At 41.5% G+C, this 20538-nt stretch overlaps 1 protein-coding gene across 7 annotated transcripts in view; it reads right to left on the bottom strand.

Moving 5' to 3' along the window:
• The window catches only part of ncoa2 (nuclear receptor coactivator 2), a 162810-nt gene extending 146882 nt beyond the window's left edge, over positions 1-15928 (bottom strand). For 4 of the 7 annotated variants that reach the window (XM_062980269.1, XM_062980267.1, XM_062980270.1 and 1 more), the window contains exon 1: positions 15628-15928. The gene's annotated coding sequence lies outside the window, so the exon portion shown is untranslated. The remainder of the gene's footprint in view (positions 1-15627) is intronic. The other 3 variants (XM_062980274.1, XM_062980273.1, XM_062980275.1) reach the window with 2 other exon arrangements.
• Between the last annotated feature and the right edge of the window lie 4610 nt (positions 15929-20538).

Raw genomic sequence — 20538 nt, 5'->3', positions numbered from 1 at the left:
GACATCCCCTGAGCAACATCTTTGAAGTAGGCTGATTCTCTCACACCAGAAGCAGCTTGCCTTAATTCACTTCTGAAACGATCAAAAAATGTTCTTATGAATTATAATTCAGATTTATTTATTTTTTTGCTTTAGGACATGTCCACCACATATGGTTAAAGGTTTCTTCTTTTTTCAATTTTGCTAATATTTCCAGTCATGTACCTTCTATATATTATCTTGTATAATTTTTTTCTTAGTCCATAACATCTTGCGAATGTAATTTTTGTTTCCTACATCTGTTCCCGTTTGTCTAAGTTAATATTATGGCCCACGTTCTTGACCACTGAATCATACAATCTTTGATTAGATGTACGGTGTATTGTGATGTTTGTCAACTTTTAAAGGTCTGCTAAATTTACAATATAAAGGCACTCTTTCATGTCTTAATGCAGGTAGTGATGTGGAAATGTATTCGCAGATGTTTCAAAAATTATTTATTAATGTAATTTATATCCTGCTTTTATCGCAGTATGATATCTAAGGCATCTTACATGAGATAAATTTATGGCAAAGGAAATGATACTTGTTCCGATTTTGGTGGTGGGGTTATGTGTTTGTAAAATATTCATTGTTTTGTGTTTGTTTACACTGTAAGCTGTTAATATATGTAAATAAAAAATTATATTCACAATAAAAACAAACCTGCGTGATACCAAAGTTTTAAAAGGCAGCAAAGTACAGTAAAAAGAAAATAAAGAAAAGCACAACACATCCCATCTTACTTGAAGCACTTAACATATATATGATCAACAACAGATTAAAAGGGACAAACTAACAAGAACTGACTTTATTTTAAAACAATGCATCCGTTAGTAAAAAAAAATAATAATACAAAAGCAGGCTCAATACCAGCAGACACAGTCATAAATAATGCATTTTCTGAAATGTCTTAGTTCTAATTTCATACATGGGAAACAGAACCAGAAGCAAATGTGGACTTTTCTCTCCTTCTGCAGGATAGAGGATGAAGCTACAAGAGTTGTCACATATTCACATGAATACCATTCAACAGCAAATTTAAGAAGTTCTAGGTATGGTTACATCCTACAGAAATGTTTCAAGTCCTCCTGATTTTGAAAAAACTGTAGAGCTTTTGTCTTCTTGACTTAATTCCTACCCTAAAAGGATGTTTGATCAAAATGATACCTTGTGAAAGAACCCCAAATAATCAGCCGTGGTTTCAATAGGAAGCAGCTTTACACAATATCACTACTGTACAGGTGCACATCCTCCTTCATGTTCATCTTGGTACATGAAAAGTTTTCTGCTAAGTATTTTTAGACCACATCTCATTCCGTGCCTTCCTCTGAAAAATAAAGTGATGAACTTATCTTGCACAAGCCCCACTAAAGAGCTAAGAGGGCATTAACTGTAGCCGAGACCAACCACAAAGGGGGTCTCTTAAAGAACAACAAACTCCTGATGGTCAAATTAACTAAAGTTTTGCAGTATCTTCAAAAGAATAATGTTTCTGATCATTTTGTTAGATTATGTAATACGTAACTATATTATATTAGTGTGCCACAGTATTGTATTATTTATGTAGTGACTGTAAATTTTAACTTGGGTGGAGATTATTTTGAAACTGTGCACATTTATTACTACTCTACAATTATTGTTACTTTGCAATCTTTACATCCAAGAGTAAACAAATTCCTCTGTAAAATAAAAAAAATAACCAAGAGAAATGACAGCTCAGTTCCCATCTGAGTGCACAGCTGATAATGCATCTCTTTCTGGAGATCTCCATATTCCTACCTTCCTTCCACTAAAATATTTGCTTTCATCCACAATGATCAAACAGCATTTCCAGGAATAAATGAAGCATAGTAGCTTTCTCACCATTAAAGTAGATAAAAATACAACACTATTAAAAATAAGCCTAATTAATACTATACCCAATACTATAATGTATAGACTCTGCATTAACTTGATATTCTGGTTGCTTGAGTTTCAGTTAACTGAAACTGTATCTACACTGCAGTATAGTTCAATAGCAATACAGTAGAGTCTCACTTATCCAACATAAACGGGCTGGCAGAACATTGGATAAGCAAATATGTTGGATAACAAGGAGAGATTAAGGAGAAGCGTATTGAACATCAAATTAGGTTATGATTTTACAAATTAAGAACCAAAACATCATGTTATACAACAAAATTGACAGAAAAGGTAGTTCAATACACAGTAATGCTATGTAGTAATTACTGTTTTTACGAATTTAGCACCAAAATATCACGATGTATTGAAAACATTGACTACAAAAATGCGTTGGATAATCCAGAACGTTGGATAAGCGAATGTTGGATAAGTGAGACTCTACTGTATCTTAGAGTCTACTATAGTTCAATAGCAATATCTGGTATCTATCAGATAAGGGAAAATGTCAATGCATTTCACACATATAGTTAAGGTAAAGATTTTCCTCTGACATTAAGTCTAGTCGTGTCTGGGAGTTGGTGCTCATCTCCATTTCTAAGCCAAAGAGCTGGGGTTGTCCATAGACACTTCCAAGGTCATGTGGCTGGCATGACTGCATGGAGCACCATTACCTTCCTGCCAGAGCGGTACCTATTGATCTACTCACATTTGCATGTTTTTGAATTGCTAGGTTGGCAGAAGCTTGGGCTAACAGCGAGAGCTCACCCCGCTCCCCGGATTCGAATCGCTAACCTTTCAGTCATCAAGCTCAGCCGTTTAACCCGCTGCATCACCGGGGGCTCCAACATATATATGAATATACACACACACACACACATCCTGCTGCACCACACACACATATATATGAATACATGTACAGAACAATTAAATAAGTGGTCTTTGGTTCTTCACTATATAATATCAATAAAGTTAAAAACCTGCAACAAAGCTCTACTAAATTTTAATTCTCAAAAAGGAGCACCATCAAGTCTGGTATTACTAGTATCTCCCTTGACCATAAGCAAGAACAAAGAAAAGAACACAAAGAACTTGCCAAATGTGCAATTCAGTTTTAGGTTGCTTGCATATGCTAAACTGCCAATATCTTAAACACTGAAAGGTAAATTTATTCTCCATCTAGCCCAGGGGTCCCCAAACTAAGGCCCGGGGGCCGGATGCGGCCCTCCGAGGTCATTTACCTGGCCCCCGCCCTCAGTTTTATAATATAATACATTGTATATACATATAATATTGATAAAAATATTATAATGTAATACAATATAACACTAATAATAATACCATATAATAATATTAATTATATATTATATATTACATATAATATTACTAATAATATTACAGTATAGTGGTATAGTTCAATAAAGTAATATATCATGCTAATATTGTGCTATGCTAATAATATAATATATTGTGTGTACATATAATTTGTAAGCCACTCTGAGTCCCCTTTGGGGTGAGAAGGGTGCGATACAAATGTAGTAAATAAATGCAGTAAATAAATGAATAATAAATAAATACATTTTAGACTTAGGCTCACCCAAAGTCTGAAATGACTTGAAGGCACACAACAACAACAACAACAACCCTAATTAACTTGACTATTTCATTGGCCAGAAGTAGGAGCACACTTCCCATTGAAATTCTGATAAATTTATGTTGGTTAAAATTATTTTTATTTTTAAATATTGTATAGTTCTTTCGTTGTTGTTGTTGTTTTTGCACTACAAATAAGACATGTGTAGTGTGCATCAGAATTTGTTTGTTTGTTTTTTTTCAAATGATAATCCGGCCCCTCAACAGTCTGAAGGATTGTGGACCGGCCCTCGGCTTAAAAAGTTTGAGGACCCCTGATCTAGCCTATTGTTTAGAAGCAATTTTAGAACTCTTGTAATTTCCTTACAGATGTGTTACAGCTCACATTTTTAAAAAGCCAGGTTATGTATTTTCCTTGCATGAGCTTCATTTTGGCAGAAAATTTCTTCTTATGCCAACACATCAGTGACATCATCAATACAAGGAGAGAACAGAAGATAATGAGCATTGTAGTAGTAGCTTCATTTTTATAGAGCAGCCTGTATTTTTTAAAAAATAGATGGATAGGGTTATTTGAATTATTAAATAAAATGGTGGAATAGCCAACTCGGAGAGTTTACAATTTAATGCAGTAATAGAAAATCTCAAACATTTAATACACCATTTATAAAAATACTGTTTTTAAAAGATTATTTTGGACTAATTCAAGTTGTCATTCTTATCTGATGGCTTTTCAAAATGGATGGTTTACATCTCAATATATTGCACCTATCATTATCCCAAGATAAAAAAACTTGTTCAACAATTTTGACTTTCAAGCATAATAAAATCTGAGCCAATGTGGTGTAGTGATTTGAGCACTGGACTATGACTGCCTCTGAAGATATAATTTGAAATCTTACTCAGCCATGAAATCCCACTGGGGTGACCTTTTGGCAAGTCGCACTCTCTCAGCCTCACAAGTAGGCAAAGGAAAACCACATCTCAACAAATTTCACAAAGACCCTATGAGTCTGAAATTACTTGATGGCACACAACAATAACAAAGTAAAATCTGAAATGTGTAGTGATTAATAAGTAAATTATAAAATGTATTAACTGGAACATCACAGCAAAGAAAAATTATGACCTTTTGTGTAAAATCTGTTCTTTTAGGGAAAGTATCTACAAGGGTAAATCATCTACTCATTATTTCAAATGCATTTCAAAAATATTTATGGGCCTGAAATTCTGCAACTTAAAATCAAAGTCTGCCTGAAACTAAGTAGTTTGTTCTAAGGTTAAAGAGCACTAGTTTCTAAAGCAAACAGTTCCCAGTTGAGTAATAACTTCCACAGGGGAAGCCATATTAACCTATTTTGCAACAAATGCTGACATCTGTAGCACCTTAAAGATTAGCAAAGTTTCGATAGCCCTACATGTATGGAAGACCAGCCACACAAAGCTGCATGTTCAGTTGACAAGCGCATATTCAAATATATGCAGACTGTAAGCAGAAAGAAAAGTGACAAAAGGTGGGTCAGGTTGGTAGTGAAATGGTAGGTTATGTAAAATAATAAGTATGCCTCATTGCAACTGCATTAATAGATGACAACACGATCAATTTAGCAATGCTAAGTTAATTAACAAGTGTAGAAGGACAAGAAACTACTGGCTGCATTCACAGGTCTCATCACTAGGTCAAGTTTGTGTTAGCTCTGGTTTGTTGCTTTGTCATTAATTACTTTGAAAAAGACAAAATACCTATCTTATTTTGCCTATTTCTGATCTGTTTAATCCTTAGCCCCCCATTCCTGTTTTAGTGTGTTTGGATGAGAAAACAAGACACCAGGCACATCTACACTACAGAATTAATGCAATTTAACTGCCATGGCTCAAGGCTTCAGCATCATAGGATTTGTAGTTTTAAGTTATTTGGCTTCCTCTGCCAAATACACTGGTGCCTCACCAAACTACAACTCCCAGGATTCCGTAGCATTGAACCATGGCAGTTAAAGTAGTGTTAAACTGCATTAATTCTACAGTGTGTGCACACCCATGGACAAACTACAGTTATAGGTCCTCATGTAACGACAAGCCATGGTTTAAACAAGCTATGTTTCTTAGCTAACAAGGAATATTCTAATTGGGATAGTGACTGGTTAAATCAGTGGTTCTCAACCTGTGGATCCCCAGGTGTTTTGGCCTACAACTCCCAGAAATCCCAGCCAGTTTACCAGCTCTTGGGATTTCTGGGAGTTGAAGGCCAAAACACCTGGGGACCCACAGATTGAAAACCACTGGGTTAAATAGATGGTTTGTTTGTGGGTGTGGACTAAACAACAAGCCAGAATCCATCTTAAAGTTATATGCAAACACAGCCACTGTATCTATTTACATCAGAATAAGAAGAATTAAATTAGTTCTAATTCAGCCATATAAGACTGGAGTCTTACACAAGAATCCCAACTACAGTCATCAAAAGTACTCAAGGATCTGTCAGCTAGGTACAGAGAAATCTATTCTTGCCATATAATGCAATCCCACATGAGATGGCATAACAGTACCAAGGGCAGCCAAAATCTGTAAACATCACAGGAATCACCATATTGAATTAGTAGTTTATTTCAGCAAGAAAAAAGTATTATAGCAGCATAATGCCGAACAAATGTTATTATGATATAGGTTTCCACTTTAAAACCTGTTAGTAAGGGATGAACTTTGTATTCATTACTCTGTCATTCTTGATGAAAACAAAATTAGTTCAGCAATGAAATCAAAACTTTACAGGCAGGATTACAATTTTGTTAGTCTTAATGAGCAAAAATTCTCTCAACTGTATTGCATATTTTGATAGGCTATTAGACACAGTATGTCATAACATATGCAACAAGAAATTAAGAACTGGTTATTCTGTCCAACTCATATCTCAACCATCTCATATATGTACACCACATGGGATTTTACTACTGGACAGACCTGAAGTGTTGCCTTGTGTGGCAAACAGAAAGATTATATAATGCAAATATAAATAGCATTTACCTTTTTATCTTGCAAATGAACCTCTAAAGACATTTTTGTTTTAAGAAAACATCCCATCTTTTAATAATCCTTTCAATAAACAATGAAAACAAAACCAAGATGTGGTTGTATAATAATCTAAAGGAAACATGTACATGATTCATTACCATTATATTGCGACTTATAACAACTTGACTTTCATAATTCCCCCACAAGAAATTGAAGCCAAAAAATGTTAAAAATTTTGTTACTCTGCAAAATTTTGTCAGGCTACCACATGTTCATCTACACTATATAATTAATGCAGTCTGATGCCACTTTAACTACTATGAATCAGTACTATAGAATCTTGGAAGTTATAGTTTGGACAGGCACCAGCAGTCTTTGACAGACAAGGCTAAAGACCTTGTAAACCACACCACCTATGAACCCATAAGATTGAGCCATAACAATCTGCATTAATTCATCAATGTAAATGCACCCATGGTTCTAGATATTTCCTAGGATAATAAATCACTCCTGAAGTCATGGTGCCTCTCTATTCTGTTTTGGTTAGATCTCACCTGAAATTCTGTGTCCAATTCTGGGCACTACAGTTCAAAAGAGGTATTGACAAGCTGGGAGGTGTCCAGAGGAGGGCAACTAAAATGATCAAAGGTCTGGAAACCATGCCCTATGAGGAGCATCTTAAAGAGCTGGGTGTGCTTAGCACTGAGAAGGTTCAGAAGAGATATGATAGACATGTATAAATATGTGAAAGGATGTCATAAGGAGGAGGGAGCAGGCTTTTTTTCTGTGCCCTGGAAACTAGGACTCAGAGCAATGGTTTCAAATTACAGAAAAAGAGATTCCATCTGAACATTAGGAAGAACTTCCTGATTGTAAGAGCTGTTCAGCAGTGGAATTCTCTGACTTGGAGTGTGGTGGAAGCTCCTTCCTTGGAAACTTTTAAACAGAGGCTGGATTGCCATCTGTCATGGGTACTTTGTGCCTTCCCTGGATAGCAGGGGGTTGTACTGGATGGCCTATGTGGTCTCTTCTAACTCTATTATTGTATGCTTCTATGTTTGTGGAGTAGAAGTACAGTAGAGTCTCACTTATCCAATATAAACGGGCCGGCAGAACGTTGGATAAGTGAATATGTTGGATAATAAAGAGGGATTAAGGAAAAGCCTATTAAACATCAAATTAGGTTATGATTTTACAAATTAAGCACCAAAACATCATGTTATACAACAAATTTGACAGAAAAAGTAGTTCAATACGCAGTAATGCTATGTAGTAATTACTGTATTTACGAATTTAGCACCAAAATATCAAGATGTATTGAAAACATTGACTACAAAAATGCACTGGATAATCCAGAATGTTGGATAAGTGAGTGTTGGATCAGTGAGACTCTACTGTACTTCTGAAAAGGCATTTTTTAGCCAAACATAATTTTTCACAAAGCTTATTTAGTTGTGTTGTTGAGGGCTTTCATGGACAGAACCACTGGGTTGTTGTATCGCCATGTTCCAGAAGCATTCTCTCCTGATGTTTCACCTCCTCAGGCCTCCTCAGAGGTTGTGAGGCAGGAAACAGCCAGGCTTTGAAGCTGCAAAGCTATTCAATGCTAATCAAACTGGCAAATTGTAACATTCACACTTGTCTCAGGCAGACAAGAGTTCATTCCCCTACCCTGAACATTCCATAGATATATAAACCCCACTTGCCTAGTTTCCAACAGATCTTACAACCTCTGAGGATGACTGCCTTAGATGTGGCCGAAACATCAGGAGAGAATGTTTCTGGAATATGGCCATACAACCAATAAAACTCACAGCAACCCACTTATTTAGTTGAATATTCCCAAAAGGGGATTGTCTTCCTAGTTGGTGACATGGTGGACCAATATGTTTCTGAGAGATGGAAATGATGATTAAGATAATTTATTTTACAAGAAACCAGTTTTGGGATTAATAGGTAGAGACATCTGGCTGCAACGTTTCCTTCTTTTGTCATTACTATTCAGTGTCCATACATATTTTACCTGCTTTTTCATCCATCAGAATCACCTGCAGGAATCCTCAATTCCAGGTTGATCACAGAAGCGTAGGGAAGCACGGCATGCAGATCAAAATACATATTACACGAACAAAGTCAAAGTTGCCAAGACAACCAATAACCCCTGGATACCTTTGCAACAATATTGTCGGTAGGAGCAATGCACACAAGAGCGTCTGCTTATAAAAACAGGGGGGGGGGGGGAGAGAGAGAGAGAGAAGAAACACTATCACTCTGCAAGATGAAATCACAGTGGCCTTAGTCGCCAAAGAACAGCCACTTTACTATCCCGGTCAGCCTTTCTGGAAGAGGGAAGAAGCCACAAGGAGGAATGGAGGAGGAGGAAGAGAGTGGTGTTTGTATTTGACACAGACATACACTCCCCCATCCTCCCTACATAAGAGTAGGGCAGGGAGCAGGTGGAGAGGGGATTAGACACATAACCCTCCCCACTGCCACCCTGAGAAGGGGGAGGAGTAGGCCCTTCGCCCTGTACAATGGAGGAGGGAGAGGAGTACAAATAGGCGCTCCTCTTTCTCTCTCCCTCTCCCCTCCAACCCATTTGCACACTAAACAAAAAGAGTCACACGCAGAAAAGAAGGTGGAGCTGTTCAGCGCCCCCTCCCTCCTCTTTGCAGCTTTCATCTACCAACATACACAGAGAGAATGTGTTATGGAAGGCTTTCATGGTTGGAATCACCGGCTTGCTATGAGTTTTCCAGGCTGTATAGCCATGTTCCAGAAGCATTCTCTCCTGACGTCTTGCATGCACCTATGGCAGGCATCCTCAGAGTTTGTGAGGTTTGTTGGAAACTAAGCAAGTGATGTTTATATATATCTGTGGAAGATCCAGGGTGGGAGAAAGAACTCTTGTCCCAACAAAGGCAGGAATCAGCCAGGCTTTGAAGCTGAATGTTAATCAAGGTGATTAATTACAACATTCACACTGACCTGCAACAGACAAGAGTTCTTTCTCCCATCCTGGACCTTCCACAGATATATAAACCTCATTCGCTTAGTTTCCAACAAATTTCATAACCTCTGAGGATGCCTGCCATAGATGTGGGCGAAACGTCAGGAGAGACTGCTTCTGGAATGTGGCCATACAGCCTGGAAAATTCACAGCCACACAGAGAGAGCTTCCAAAGGAATGAGGAAGAGGTGGATGAAGCACAAGAGTTCTCAGAGAATGGGGGGACTCTTTGCCCTTCTAAAATAAAGGGGAAGAAGAGACCCTTTCTCTGCTTTTCTAAGAGGGTAGAAGAGGGGGTACTTAGACATTGGGGAGCACAGTAATCTTGAGACTCTCTCTTCCTCCAAAATAAGGGGAAGAGGGGGCTGGGACACAATGCAATCCTGAGACCCTCTGGCCTTCCAAAAGAATGAGGAAGAAGTGGATGGAAGAGGTGTCATCTGAGATTGGAGTACAGAGAAATCCTGAGAAAATGGGGAAGGAGAAGTTGGAAGAGGGGAGCCTTTAAACATTGGAGTACAGAGCCAACCTGTGCTTCCAAAAGACTGGAGAAGAGGTGTGTTGTGTGGCAGAAGGGGTCTTCAGAATGGGAAGAGTGGCAGAATGGGAAGAGTGGGTCCTAGAGATTGTGGTGCAGAGCAACCTTGAGACCCTCTACTCTTCTTAAAGTACAGAGAAGAAGTCCTTAACCACCGAGAATCTCTGACTGTCCAGAAGAATGGGGAGTTGATACTTTTCTATGTTGGAAAGACTATTTCAACTGATATGTGTGTGTTTTTTTACTGTTTTATAATATTGTGTTTTACTGATATTGTTATTGTCTAAATCTGGCACTGAATTGTTGCCATATTTTGTAAGCCGCCTTGAGTCCATCTTCAGGGGTGAGAAGGGTGGGGCGTAAATACAGGGGCGCTTACACGTGGGGTGCAGAGCAACCCTGACCCCTTGGCTCTTCCAGAAGATTGGTAGCGGCAAGGGGGGATCTTGGAGACTGAAATACAGTACTGACCCTCTTGGAAATAAACCATGAAAATGAACAAAATCTGGCTACCAGTATTTTAAAAACTCTAAAATCAGGGCAGTAAATAAAGAGCAACACTCTGAAAACAAGAGGAATTCCAGACATGAAACAATCAGGGCCAGCTCACACACCCAACGAAGGATTCCCCCGGCAGGAAACAGCCAGGCCTTGAAGCTGCAAGGCTTTTCAATCCTAATCAATATTCACACTTGCCTCCAACATACAAGAGTTCTTTCTCTCACCCTGGATATTCCACAGATATATAAACTCCACTTGCCTAGTTTCCAATACAGTAGAGTCTCACTTATCCAAGCCTCGCTTATCCAAGTTTCTGGATTATTCAAGCCATTTTTGTAGTCAATGTTTCCAATATATCATGATATTTTAGTGCTAAATTCGTAAATACAGTAATTACAACATAACATTACTGTGTATTGAACTGCTTTTTCTGTCAAATTTGTTGTAAAACATGATGTTTTGGTGCTTAATTTGTAAAATCATAACCTAATTTGATGTTTAATAGGCTTTTGCTTAATTCCTCCTTATTATTCAAGATATTCGCTTATCCAAGCTTCTGCTGGCCCGTTTAGCTTGGATAAGTGAGACTCCACTGTATTTTAAAAACTCAAAAATCAGGGCAGTAAATAAAGAGCAACACTCTTTTTTGTGTGTGTGTCAGGAGCAACCGGAGTTGCTTCTGGAGTGAGAGAATTGGCCGTCTGCAAGGACGTTGCCCAGGGGACGCCCGGATGTTTAGATGTTTTACTATCCATGCTTCTCTCATGTCCCCGCATGGAGCTGGAGCTGATAGAGGGAGCTCATCTGCGCTCTCCTCGGGTGGGATTCGAACCTGGCAGCTTTCAGGTCAGCAAACCCAACCTTCAAGTCACGAGGCTTTTATCCCCTAGGCCACCGGAGGCAACACTCTGAAAACAGGGGAATTCCAGACATGAAACAATCAGGGCCAGCTCACACCTCCCAACGAAGGATTCCCCCGGGCAGGAAACAGCCAGGCTCTGAAGCTGCAAGGCTTTTCAATCCTAATCAATATTCACACTTGCCTCCAACATACAAGAGTTCTTTCTCCCACCCTGACTCTTCCACAGATATATAAACCCCACTTGCCTAGTTTCCAATATACCTCACAACCTCTGAGGACGCCTGCCATAGATGTGGGCGAAACGTCAGGAGAGAATGCTTTTGGAACATGGCCGGAAAACTCACAGCAACCCAGAGAAGAAGTCCTTAACCACGGAGACCCTCTGCTTGTCCAGGAGAATGGGGAAGCGGGGGCGCAGAGCCCTTGGATCTTCCAGGAGATTGGAAGGAGCACTGAAAGGTCGCGCAACCTCGACCCTTTCCACACAGACACGCCAGGATGGTGTAGGCCTCGCTCCGACCGAAAAAGGACGCCCCTGTCCAGGGCCCGGCGCCGCCTCCCCCGCCTCTTCCCTCCCTCCCTCCGCCGGGCGCACGCAGCAGCAATGCGGCTTCCCAGCCAGCCAGCCAGCCAGGCAAGCAAGCAGGCAGCGCTCGCACCCAGCAGCGGGCAGGCAGGGCCTCGCTGGCTCTGCCCCCGAAGAAGGGGGACTCCGAGGGCCGCGCCACTGAAACCTGCACGCTCACACACACACACACAGGCACACACACGCGAAGTTGGAGAAGTTAAAACACCCAGCCCCGCACGCGCGTACACAGAAAGGCCCCGATGGCCGCCCCAAGGCCCCTCCAACCCTCTCTCCTCTCCTCCTAGGTCTCTTCGGAGGCAGACTATTCAGTTCCAGGACTTAGAATCATAGAGTTGGAAGAGACCTCACAGGCCATCCAGTCCAACCCCCTGCCAAGAAGCAGGAAAATCACATTCAAAGCACCCCTGACAGATGGCCATCCAGCCTCTGCTTAAAAGCCTCCAAAGAAGGAGCCTCCACTGCATATAATACATCATATACACCTTTATTTATATCCCGCTTTTCTCCCTAAATGGGGACCCATAGCTTACATCATAATATAAAAGAAAATACAAAATATAAAAAAGTAAAGGTTTTCCCCTGATATTAAGTCTAGTTGTGTCTGACTCTGGGGGTTGGTGCTCAATGCTCATCTCCATTTCTAAGCCAAAGAGCAGGCGTTGTCCATAGACACCTCCAAGGTTGTGTGGCCGGCATGACTGTATGTAGCGCCTTTTTGTTTTACCAATATAAAAGGTAAAGGTTTCCCCTGACGTTAAGTCCAGTCATGTCTGACTCTGCGGGTTGGTGCTCATCTCCATTTCTAAGCCAAAGAGCCGGCGTTATCCGTAGACACCTCCAAGGTCATGTGGCCGGCATGACTGCATGGAGCGCCGTTACCTTCCCGCCAGAGCAGTACCTATTGATCTACTCACATTGGCATGTTTTCGAACTGCTAGGTTGGCAGAAGCTGGAGCTAACTGACCACTCACGCGCCGCTCCCGGGGTTTGAACCTGGGACCTTTTGGTCTGCAAGTTCAGCAGCTCAGTGCTTTAACACACTTCGCCACCGGGGCTCCTTTTAATACATCATATAAACCTTTATTTATATCCCGCTTTTCCCCCAAATGGGGGCCCAAAGCTTACATCATAATATAAAAGACAATACAAAATATAAAAAGGTAAAGGTTTCCCCCTGATATTAAGTCTAGTTGTGTCCGACTCTGGGGTTTGGTGCTCAATGCTCAATGCTCATCTCCATTTCTAAGCCAAAGAGCTGTTGTTGTCCACAGACACCTCCAAGGTTGTGTGGCCATAGGCATGATTGCATGGTCATGCCATTATTGTTTTACCAATATACATATGGTAAAACAATAACCTACAGCAGTGGTTCTCAACCTGTGGGTCCCCAGGTGTTTCGGCCTGTAACTTCCAGAAATCCCAGCCACTTTATGAGCTGTTAGGATTTCTGAGAGTTGAAGGCCAAAAATATTTGGGGACCCACAGGTTGAGAACCACTGACCTACAAAATCAAACTTACAACAAGAGATAAATAAGCATATTTTAAAATGTGTTGTTGAAGGCTTTCCAGGCCGGAATCCACTGGGTTGCTGTGAGTTTTTCAGGCTGAATGGCCATGTTCCAGAAGCATTCTCTCTTCACATTTCGCCTGCATCTACGACAGGCATCCTCAGAGATTGTGAGGTCTGTTGGGACCTAGGCAAGTGGGGTTTATATATCTGTGGAATGTTCAAGGTAGGAGAAAGAACTACCATGTCAGACTAGACAGAGAAGCCACTGAAATCCACAATTTCAACAGAAAGGAGGAAACCATGAAAATGAACCAAATCTGGCTACAAGTATTTTTTTTAAAAAACTATAAAATCTGGACAGTAAATAAAGAACAACACTCAGAAAACAGGGGAATTCCAGGTATGAAACAATCAGGACCAGCTAACACCTCCCATCAAAGAATTCCCTCAGTCAGTAAGCAGTCAGACCTTGAAGCTGAAAGGCTATTCAATGCTAATCAAGGTGGCCAATTGCAACATTCACGCCTCCCTCAAACAGACAAGAGTTCTTTTACTCACCCTGGACTTTCCACAGATATATAAACCGAACTTGCTTAGTTTCCAACAGACCTCACAACCTCTGAGGATGCCTGTCATTGATGGAGGTGAAACGTCAGGACAGAATGCTTCTGGAACAAGGCCATACAGCCCAGAAAATTCACAGCTACACAGAGAGAGCTTCCAAAGGAATGGGGAAGAGGTGGATGAAGTGGAAGGATCCTCAGAGAATGAGGGACACTTTACCCTTCTAAAATAAAGTGGAAGAAGAGATCCTCTCTCTGCTTTTCTAAGAGGATAGAAGAGGGGGTCCTTAGAAACTACTCACATATTTAAAAACATTTGTCTAATACAGTTATTGCAAGCAACTCAACCAGATAGATGAGGCATGGGCAAACTTGGGCCCTCCAGGAGTTTTGGACTTCAACTCCCACAATTCCTAACAGCCTATCGGCTGTTAGGAATTGTGGGAGTTGAAATCCAAAACACCCGGAGGGCCCAAGTTTGCCCATGACTGGGATAGACGGCGATAACAATACAGCATTACTGTCTGGATATTCCACATTGGGAATACTCAAGTGTAGAAAAGTTCATGGCTCGCATTCCATATTGCCAAACAATGCAATCTCCTGCTGGCTCCTTACAGGCCCAGAAATCCTTGGTGACATTAGGTCAGGCATGGGCAAACTTGGGCCCTCCGGGCGTTTTGGACTTCAACTCCCACAATTCCTAACAGCCTACTGGCTGTTAGGAATTGTGGGAGTTGAAGTCCAAAACGCCCGGAGGGCCCAAGTTTGCCCATGCTTGCATTAGGCGCAGGCACAGTCAAGGGCTGGACTACAACAAGGGGCTTGTCAAGCCGGGCCAAGCTTTGGAAGGGGGAACCACGTCTCCCTTTCCTCTCAGGCCGGTTGGGGTGTCAGTCACTCACACAGAAAGGGAAGGAGATTGAGATTGAGACAGAGACAGAGACATAGAGAGAGAGAGAGAGAGCAGAGCGGCCTGCCTCTGCTTCAGCCTCTCTCTCTCAATCTCTCTCTGCCACCGCGACCCTCATTGTCAGCCAGGCAGCTGGCAGCCTCGCAATCCCTTCTGCGGCGCAACTCTCCTCGACGTGGTGGGGAGGGGAAAGAGAGAGAAAAAGAGAGAGAGAGAGAGAGAGGAAGAATGAGCCAAGCCAGCTCCTCCATTCGCACCCTCAATCCCCCTCATAGAGGGGGGAAAACAAAAAAACAAAACAACTTCAATCCGGATTACGTGTGTCTCCTTCTCCTCCTCCTCTCCCTTGCATTGGGAAGCCACCCCACGCCCCCCACTCACTACAGGGAGGAGGGATAGCAAGACCTACACAACTTGCCTCTCCTTGTGGGGAGGACGGGGGGAGAGGACACAAGTCCCCCTTGCTAGGTCAAAACAAAAAACAACCCATCGCCGAAAGAGAAAAGGAGAAAGAAGGGTAGCCAGTGGGTTGTGTAACGCGACTGCTGGGAAGGAAGGCGCAGGGAGCTCTCCCCTTTGGGTGGGTGGGTGGAGGGGGGATCTTGGGGGGCTTCTTACCGAGGCCAGTCCCGTCTGAGGCTCCTGTCGCCGGCGCTGACCTTCGCTTTTGCAAGAGGAAGCTGGAGCTGCCGCGGCCGCCATGTTCCCGTTTTAATCACTGGCTGCTTGTTTATTTCAATGGAGACCCTCCCACAGGCTCAGCCTCGGCCGCCTCCTCCTCCTCTTCGTCGCCGCAAAGCTACTCAGGGGGGAGGAGAACCGAGGAGGAGGAAAAGGAGGAGGAGGAGGAAAAGGAGGGCCCTCCGCCACTCCCTGCCGTCGCCAGGCGCAAAAGTGGCCTCCCAGGCCAGTCCTCTCTCGCCTCTCAGCCACACATACACACACACACACACAGAAGGAAGGAGGGAGGGAAACACAAGAGGCGTCAGAAGGGTTGAAGCCCAAGCAAGGCCCCGAGAAGAAACTTCCTCCGTCCTTGGCGACACTTCCCAGCCCCTTCTCCCTTCCCTCCTTCTGCGGATGACCCCAAGTCAAGGTTTAAACCAGGGACAAGCAAAGGAAAAAGCGTCCTCCTCCTCCTCTTCCTCCTCGTAATAATAAAGTAGCCATTCCGCTCCTGGAGGAGGAGGGCTGGGAACGAAGGGATGCTAGCTATTGTATCTGTAACAAAGAGACACAAGCAAGACGCAACCCGGCCTGAGGGAGGACGGCGACAAAGAGAAACAACAATGCCGTGTTGGATCAGGGCGCACTGCAGCCGCATTTGTGGTTTGTTGTTGTTTTGGAAGGAAATAAAGTATAAATGCACAGACAGAGCCAGCTCAAAGTAAAATGATGAAGGGTTGTTGTATGTCCTTCGGGCTGTGTGGCCATGTTCCAGAAGTATTCTCTCCTGACGTTTCGCCCACATCTATGGTAGGCATCCTCAGAGGTTGTGAGGTATGGATAAACTAAGGATGGTATGGATAAACTCACAACCTCTGAGGATGCCTGCCATAGATGTGGGCGAAACGTCAGGAGAGAATACTTCTGGAACATGGCCACACAGCCCGAAAGACATACAACAACCCTGTGATCCCGGCCATGAAAGCCTTCGACAACAAAATGATGAAGCCTGCAGCGTGGAGGAGCCTTGTTACAAGAGCTGAAAGGGCCCTATAGAAAACCAAGCCACCGTGGTTTCTGACATCGAGATGGATATATGCATTCGTTGCAGCCTTCTTGGGCTTCATCACACTATAGAGTTTGGATCCAGTTTAAATCCACTTTAGGGAGGGGCCTTCAAACAGCTCAGACAGTTCATGGGCCTCACCAAACTACAAACCCCAGAATTCTGCTGGAGGCGGAAACCAGATTTAAAGTGGATAAATGCTCAAGTGTGATGAGGCCTCTTGTGTCACCAGAAGTTCCCTGCAAGGTTCACCCAAATGCTGCCTACACAACCTGCAGCCGCATGCTTTCATATGGCCACTTTTCAGGCGCTTTGGCCCAAGAGTTCCTGTCCTCCTTGACACAGTAGAGCAGGCACGGGCAAACTTGGGCCCTCTGGGTGTTTTGGACTACAACTCTCACAATTCCTAACAGCCGGTAGGTTGTTAGGAATTGTGGGAGTTGAAGTCCAAAACACCCGGAGGGCCCAAGTTTGCCCATGCCTGCAGTAGTCTCACTTATCCAACAAACAGGCCAGCAGAGTTGGATAAGCAAAAATGCTGGATAATGAGGGATTAAGTAAAAGCCTATTAAATGTCAAATTATGTTATGATTTTACAAATTAAGCACCAAAAGGTTATGTTTTTACAACAAATCGACAGAAAAAGCAGTTCAATGTAGTAATTTCTGCATTTACAAATTTAGCACCAAAAATCGCAATGTATTGAAAATATTGACTACAAAAACATTGACTACTAAAAATTTGACTACAAATAAAGATAGAATTGCATGAAATGAACTTACAGTACAGGAACCGTAAAAAGTTCAGTCCTGTGAAGATTTTAAAAATCTGTGATCCTTGCCTGCCTAGAGAAATAGCTGTGGATCCAGGCAGGAGGCAAACTGTGTTGGATAATACAGAACGTTGGATGAGCAAAGGTTGGATAAGCGAGACTCTACTGTAATACTGTCTCCTGGATCTGTTTTAAGTCATTGCAGAACAGAGTGGTTTGAAGGGGATGAAATGAAATAAAACTTTTTAGAAAATGCATTACTGTTGTGAGATTTGATCATTTAGAAAACACATTACAAAGGTGTACGAGCTTGCTTTTGTGAAATGAAGTTTTAAAGCACAGCGAAAGTCAGGATCCACCAGCCAATGAAGCTCCCGTGGTGTGTATTATCCCCAGAGGGACAATATTCTTCTATTCAGATATTATCTTCTGCAAGTGGGTTCTCCAACCCAGAAGAGATGCATCTGTCAGGCTGATAGCCAGCCATTACCTCAAAATAGGGCACTCCCTCATCATCTTTTATTATTTCTATTTTTTATTTTCAAAGTGTTGCAGCCATTGTTCAGCTCAAAAACATCTGGAGGATTATCTGATTCCCATCTTTGTATTGGTGAGATGTTCAATTATCAAAACTATGCTGGTCACAAATGTGTTTAGAATAGCATTTTCTGACAGGGAAATATCACGTAAGATATTCTTTTCTTCCAGGATCAGGGAAGTACGCTGTGTGCTTGTATGTGCCTTCAAGTTGCTGATTGACTTATGGCAACCTCATACATTTCATATTCTTTTCAAAAGCAAGGAATGTTGCATTTTAATTTCATCACTTCTTACATGCTTAATTGAGCTCCTGTACCTAAACTAGTTCCAGGTAGCTCCTTTACAGTCGTATTTGTAATTTATTGCCTGTGAGATATATTCTAATTTAGAATGAGGTGTGTTTGACAGGTTGGTTTTCCTAAATTGCAGATACTTTTAATATAATTATTATGTTCATATACAGTATACTACCTGCACTGATTCAGGTTAAGCTGAATCTGAAGATTCAAAAAGCAGTCATTTGAAGGCCTGTGAATTTGTTTTGCTCTTTCTGAAACAGGATGTTCTGCTGTTTCCTGTTATAGGGTATCAGCTCGATATGCACTGAATCAAGATATTTAATATATTATTTTCACAGAAAAGTCACTATCCTATACCCATCTCCTAGATATTTTAATGAAGGTTGATCATTCCCATTTTCTTTGCAATAGTACTGCAAAAGGGCATGCCACTATGAATTTTAAAAAGCAGCTGTGCATTTTTAAAAGTGCAAAACACTGCAGTAAAATCTGGCACCAACGTTCTGACTGTATAGTTACATCCTTTTACATCCCATGCCAGAATGGTATAATATGTTGGCTTCATAAACTGTTCCTCCATGAAATATATGGAGATTTTACCACATTGCTGTAAGTGAAATCTGTTGAACGACAACTTCTAGGTACATGCTTAACCAGTCAGCAGTAAGATCATTGCAATGCAACAGTGCTAGGTTCAGTTATGCCCAAAAGTCCAAAATCATTTTCAAGCTCAATTTGAAGTGTGGGCTATGACTTCTGAAATCCTAAATGAGGTCCAAGATACATCAAGGTCCTTCTGGTGCTATTTGAATCTTCCCTCCAGTTAAAAGATAAATGGCGTAGTCATATTCTCTACTTCCTGAATATGATGAAAGTTTGTGGGAAGATATTAGAAAAAAATGAAACATTGCTCTGATTTTTAAAACATTTTACATATTCCTACTTTTATTAACAGGAATCTAACATCTTATATTATAATAAAGAATCATAGAAATAGAATTGGAAGAGACCACAAGGGGCATCAAGTCCAGGTACTGTTACCTTCCCACCGAAGCAGTACCTATTGATCTACTCACATTTGCATGTTTTCAGACTGCTAGGTTGGCAGAAGCTGGGGCTAACAGTGGGAGCTCCTCCCACTTCCCGGATTCAAACCGCTGATCTTTCGGTCCGCAAGTTCAGCAGCTCAGTATTTTAATCTACTGCGCCACCAGGGGCTCCATGATGGCAGTGTAAATTTATATAATCCAGTTCAAAGCAGATAATGTAGGTTATCTGATTTGTTAATCTGGATTATTTGACAGTGTCGAAGGGGCCTTAAGCACTCCTCATAGGATGTGGTTTCCAGACCCTATATCATTTTGGTTTTTATTCTTGAATTGAATTCAGGTGAGATCAAATCAAAGCAGAATAGATTGGTAATACTATTTCCCTTATTCTAGACAATTTACTTCTTCAGCTGAGAATCACATTGGCTTTTTTAGCTGTCGCATCACATTCTTGACTCATGTTTGGCTTATGGTCTACTACAGTGGTTCTTAACCTGTGAGTCCCCAGATGTTTTGGCCTTCAACTCACAGAAGTCCTAAGCTGGTAAACTGGCTGTGATTTCTGGGAGTTCTAGGCCAAAATACCTGGGAACCCACAGGTTGGGAACCACTGGTCCATTTCACACACATTCATGAAAGCCAGGTGTCACCCATTCTATTAACAATTGCTCAGTAATTTTGCCTCCCTCTCTTTTGCTGGATGCCTAAATCTGTTTCAAATGAAGTTTTGTATTATTTCCATGCTTCTGAAGGAATTTTTTAATGGGATGACATAATTATTATTCCTGAGAACAGTCCTCTCATTCCCCCACAATAACTACATGCTCCTTTCAAAGGGACTTCTTGGGGTAATATGCCTCTCTGACACCACAAAGTCACCCACCCCTGACACAGAGACTTTCTTTCATCATTTTCCTGCAATAATAACAGCAAATTCCTCTTAAGTTTTAAAACAGATTTGCAATTTATTACAAGGAACTGCTCTGGGGAAAATTAAGGAGTAATCTCCAAATGTATTTTTTATGTATGTATACACTATCCCTCTGGGTTGGGTTCCATATACCTTTTCTTTCATCAGCATTGATTCTTTTGATTAATGCTGGGATAAATCATATTGATTTCTTTTATTGAGCTTGC

Source organism: Anolis carolinensis, chromosome 4 (genome assembly GCF_035594765.1).
Source record: "Anolis carolinensis isolate JA03-04 chromosome 4, rAnoCar3.1.pri, whole genome shotgun sequence".
NCBI lineage: Eukaryota > Metazoa > Chordata > Lepidosauria > Squamata > Dactyloidae > Anolis > Anolis carolinensis.
The sequence above is the reverse complement of the archived record's forward strand: the minus strand, read 5'-3'. Positions and strand labels throughout refer to the sequence as shown.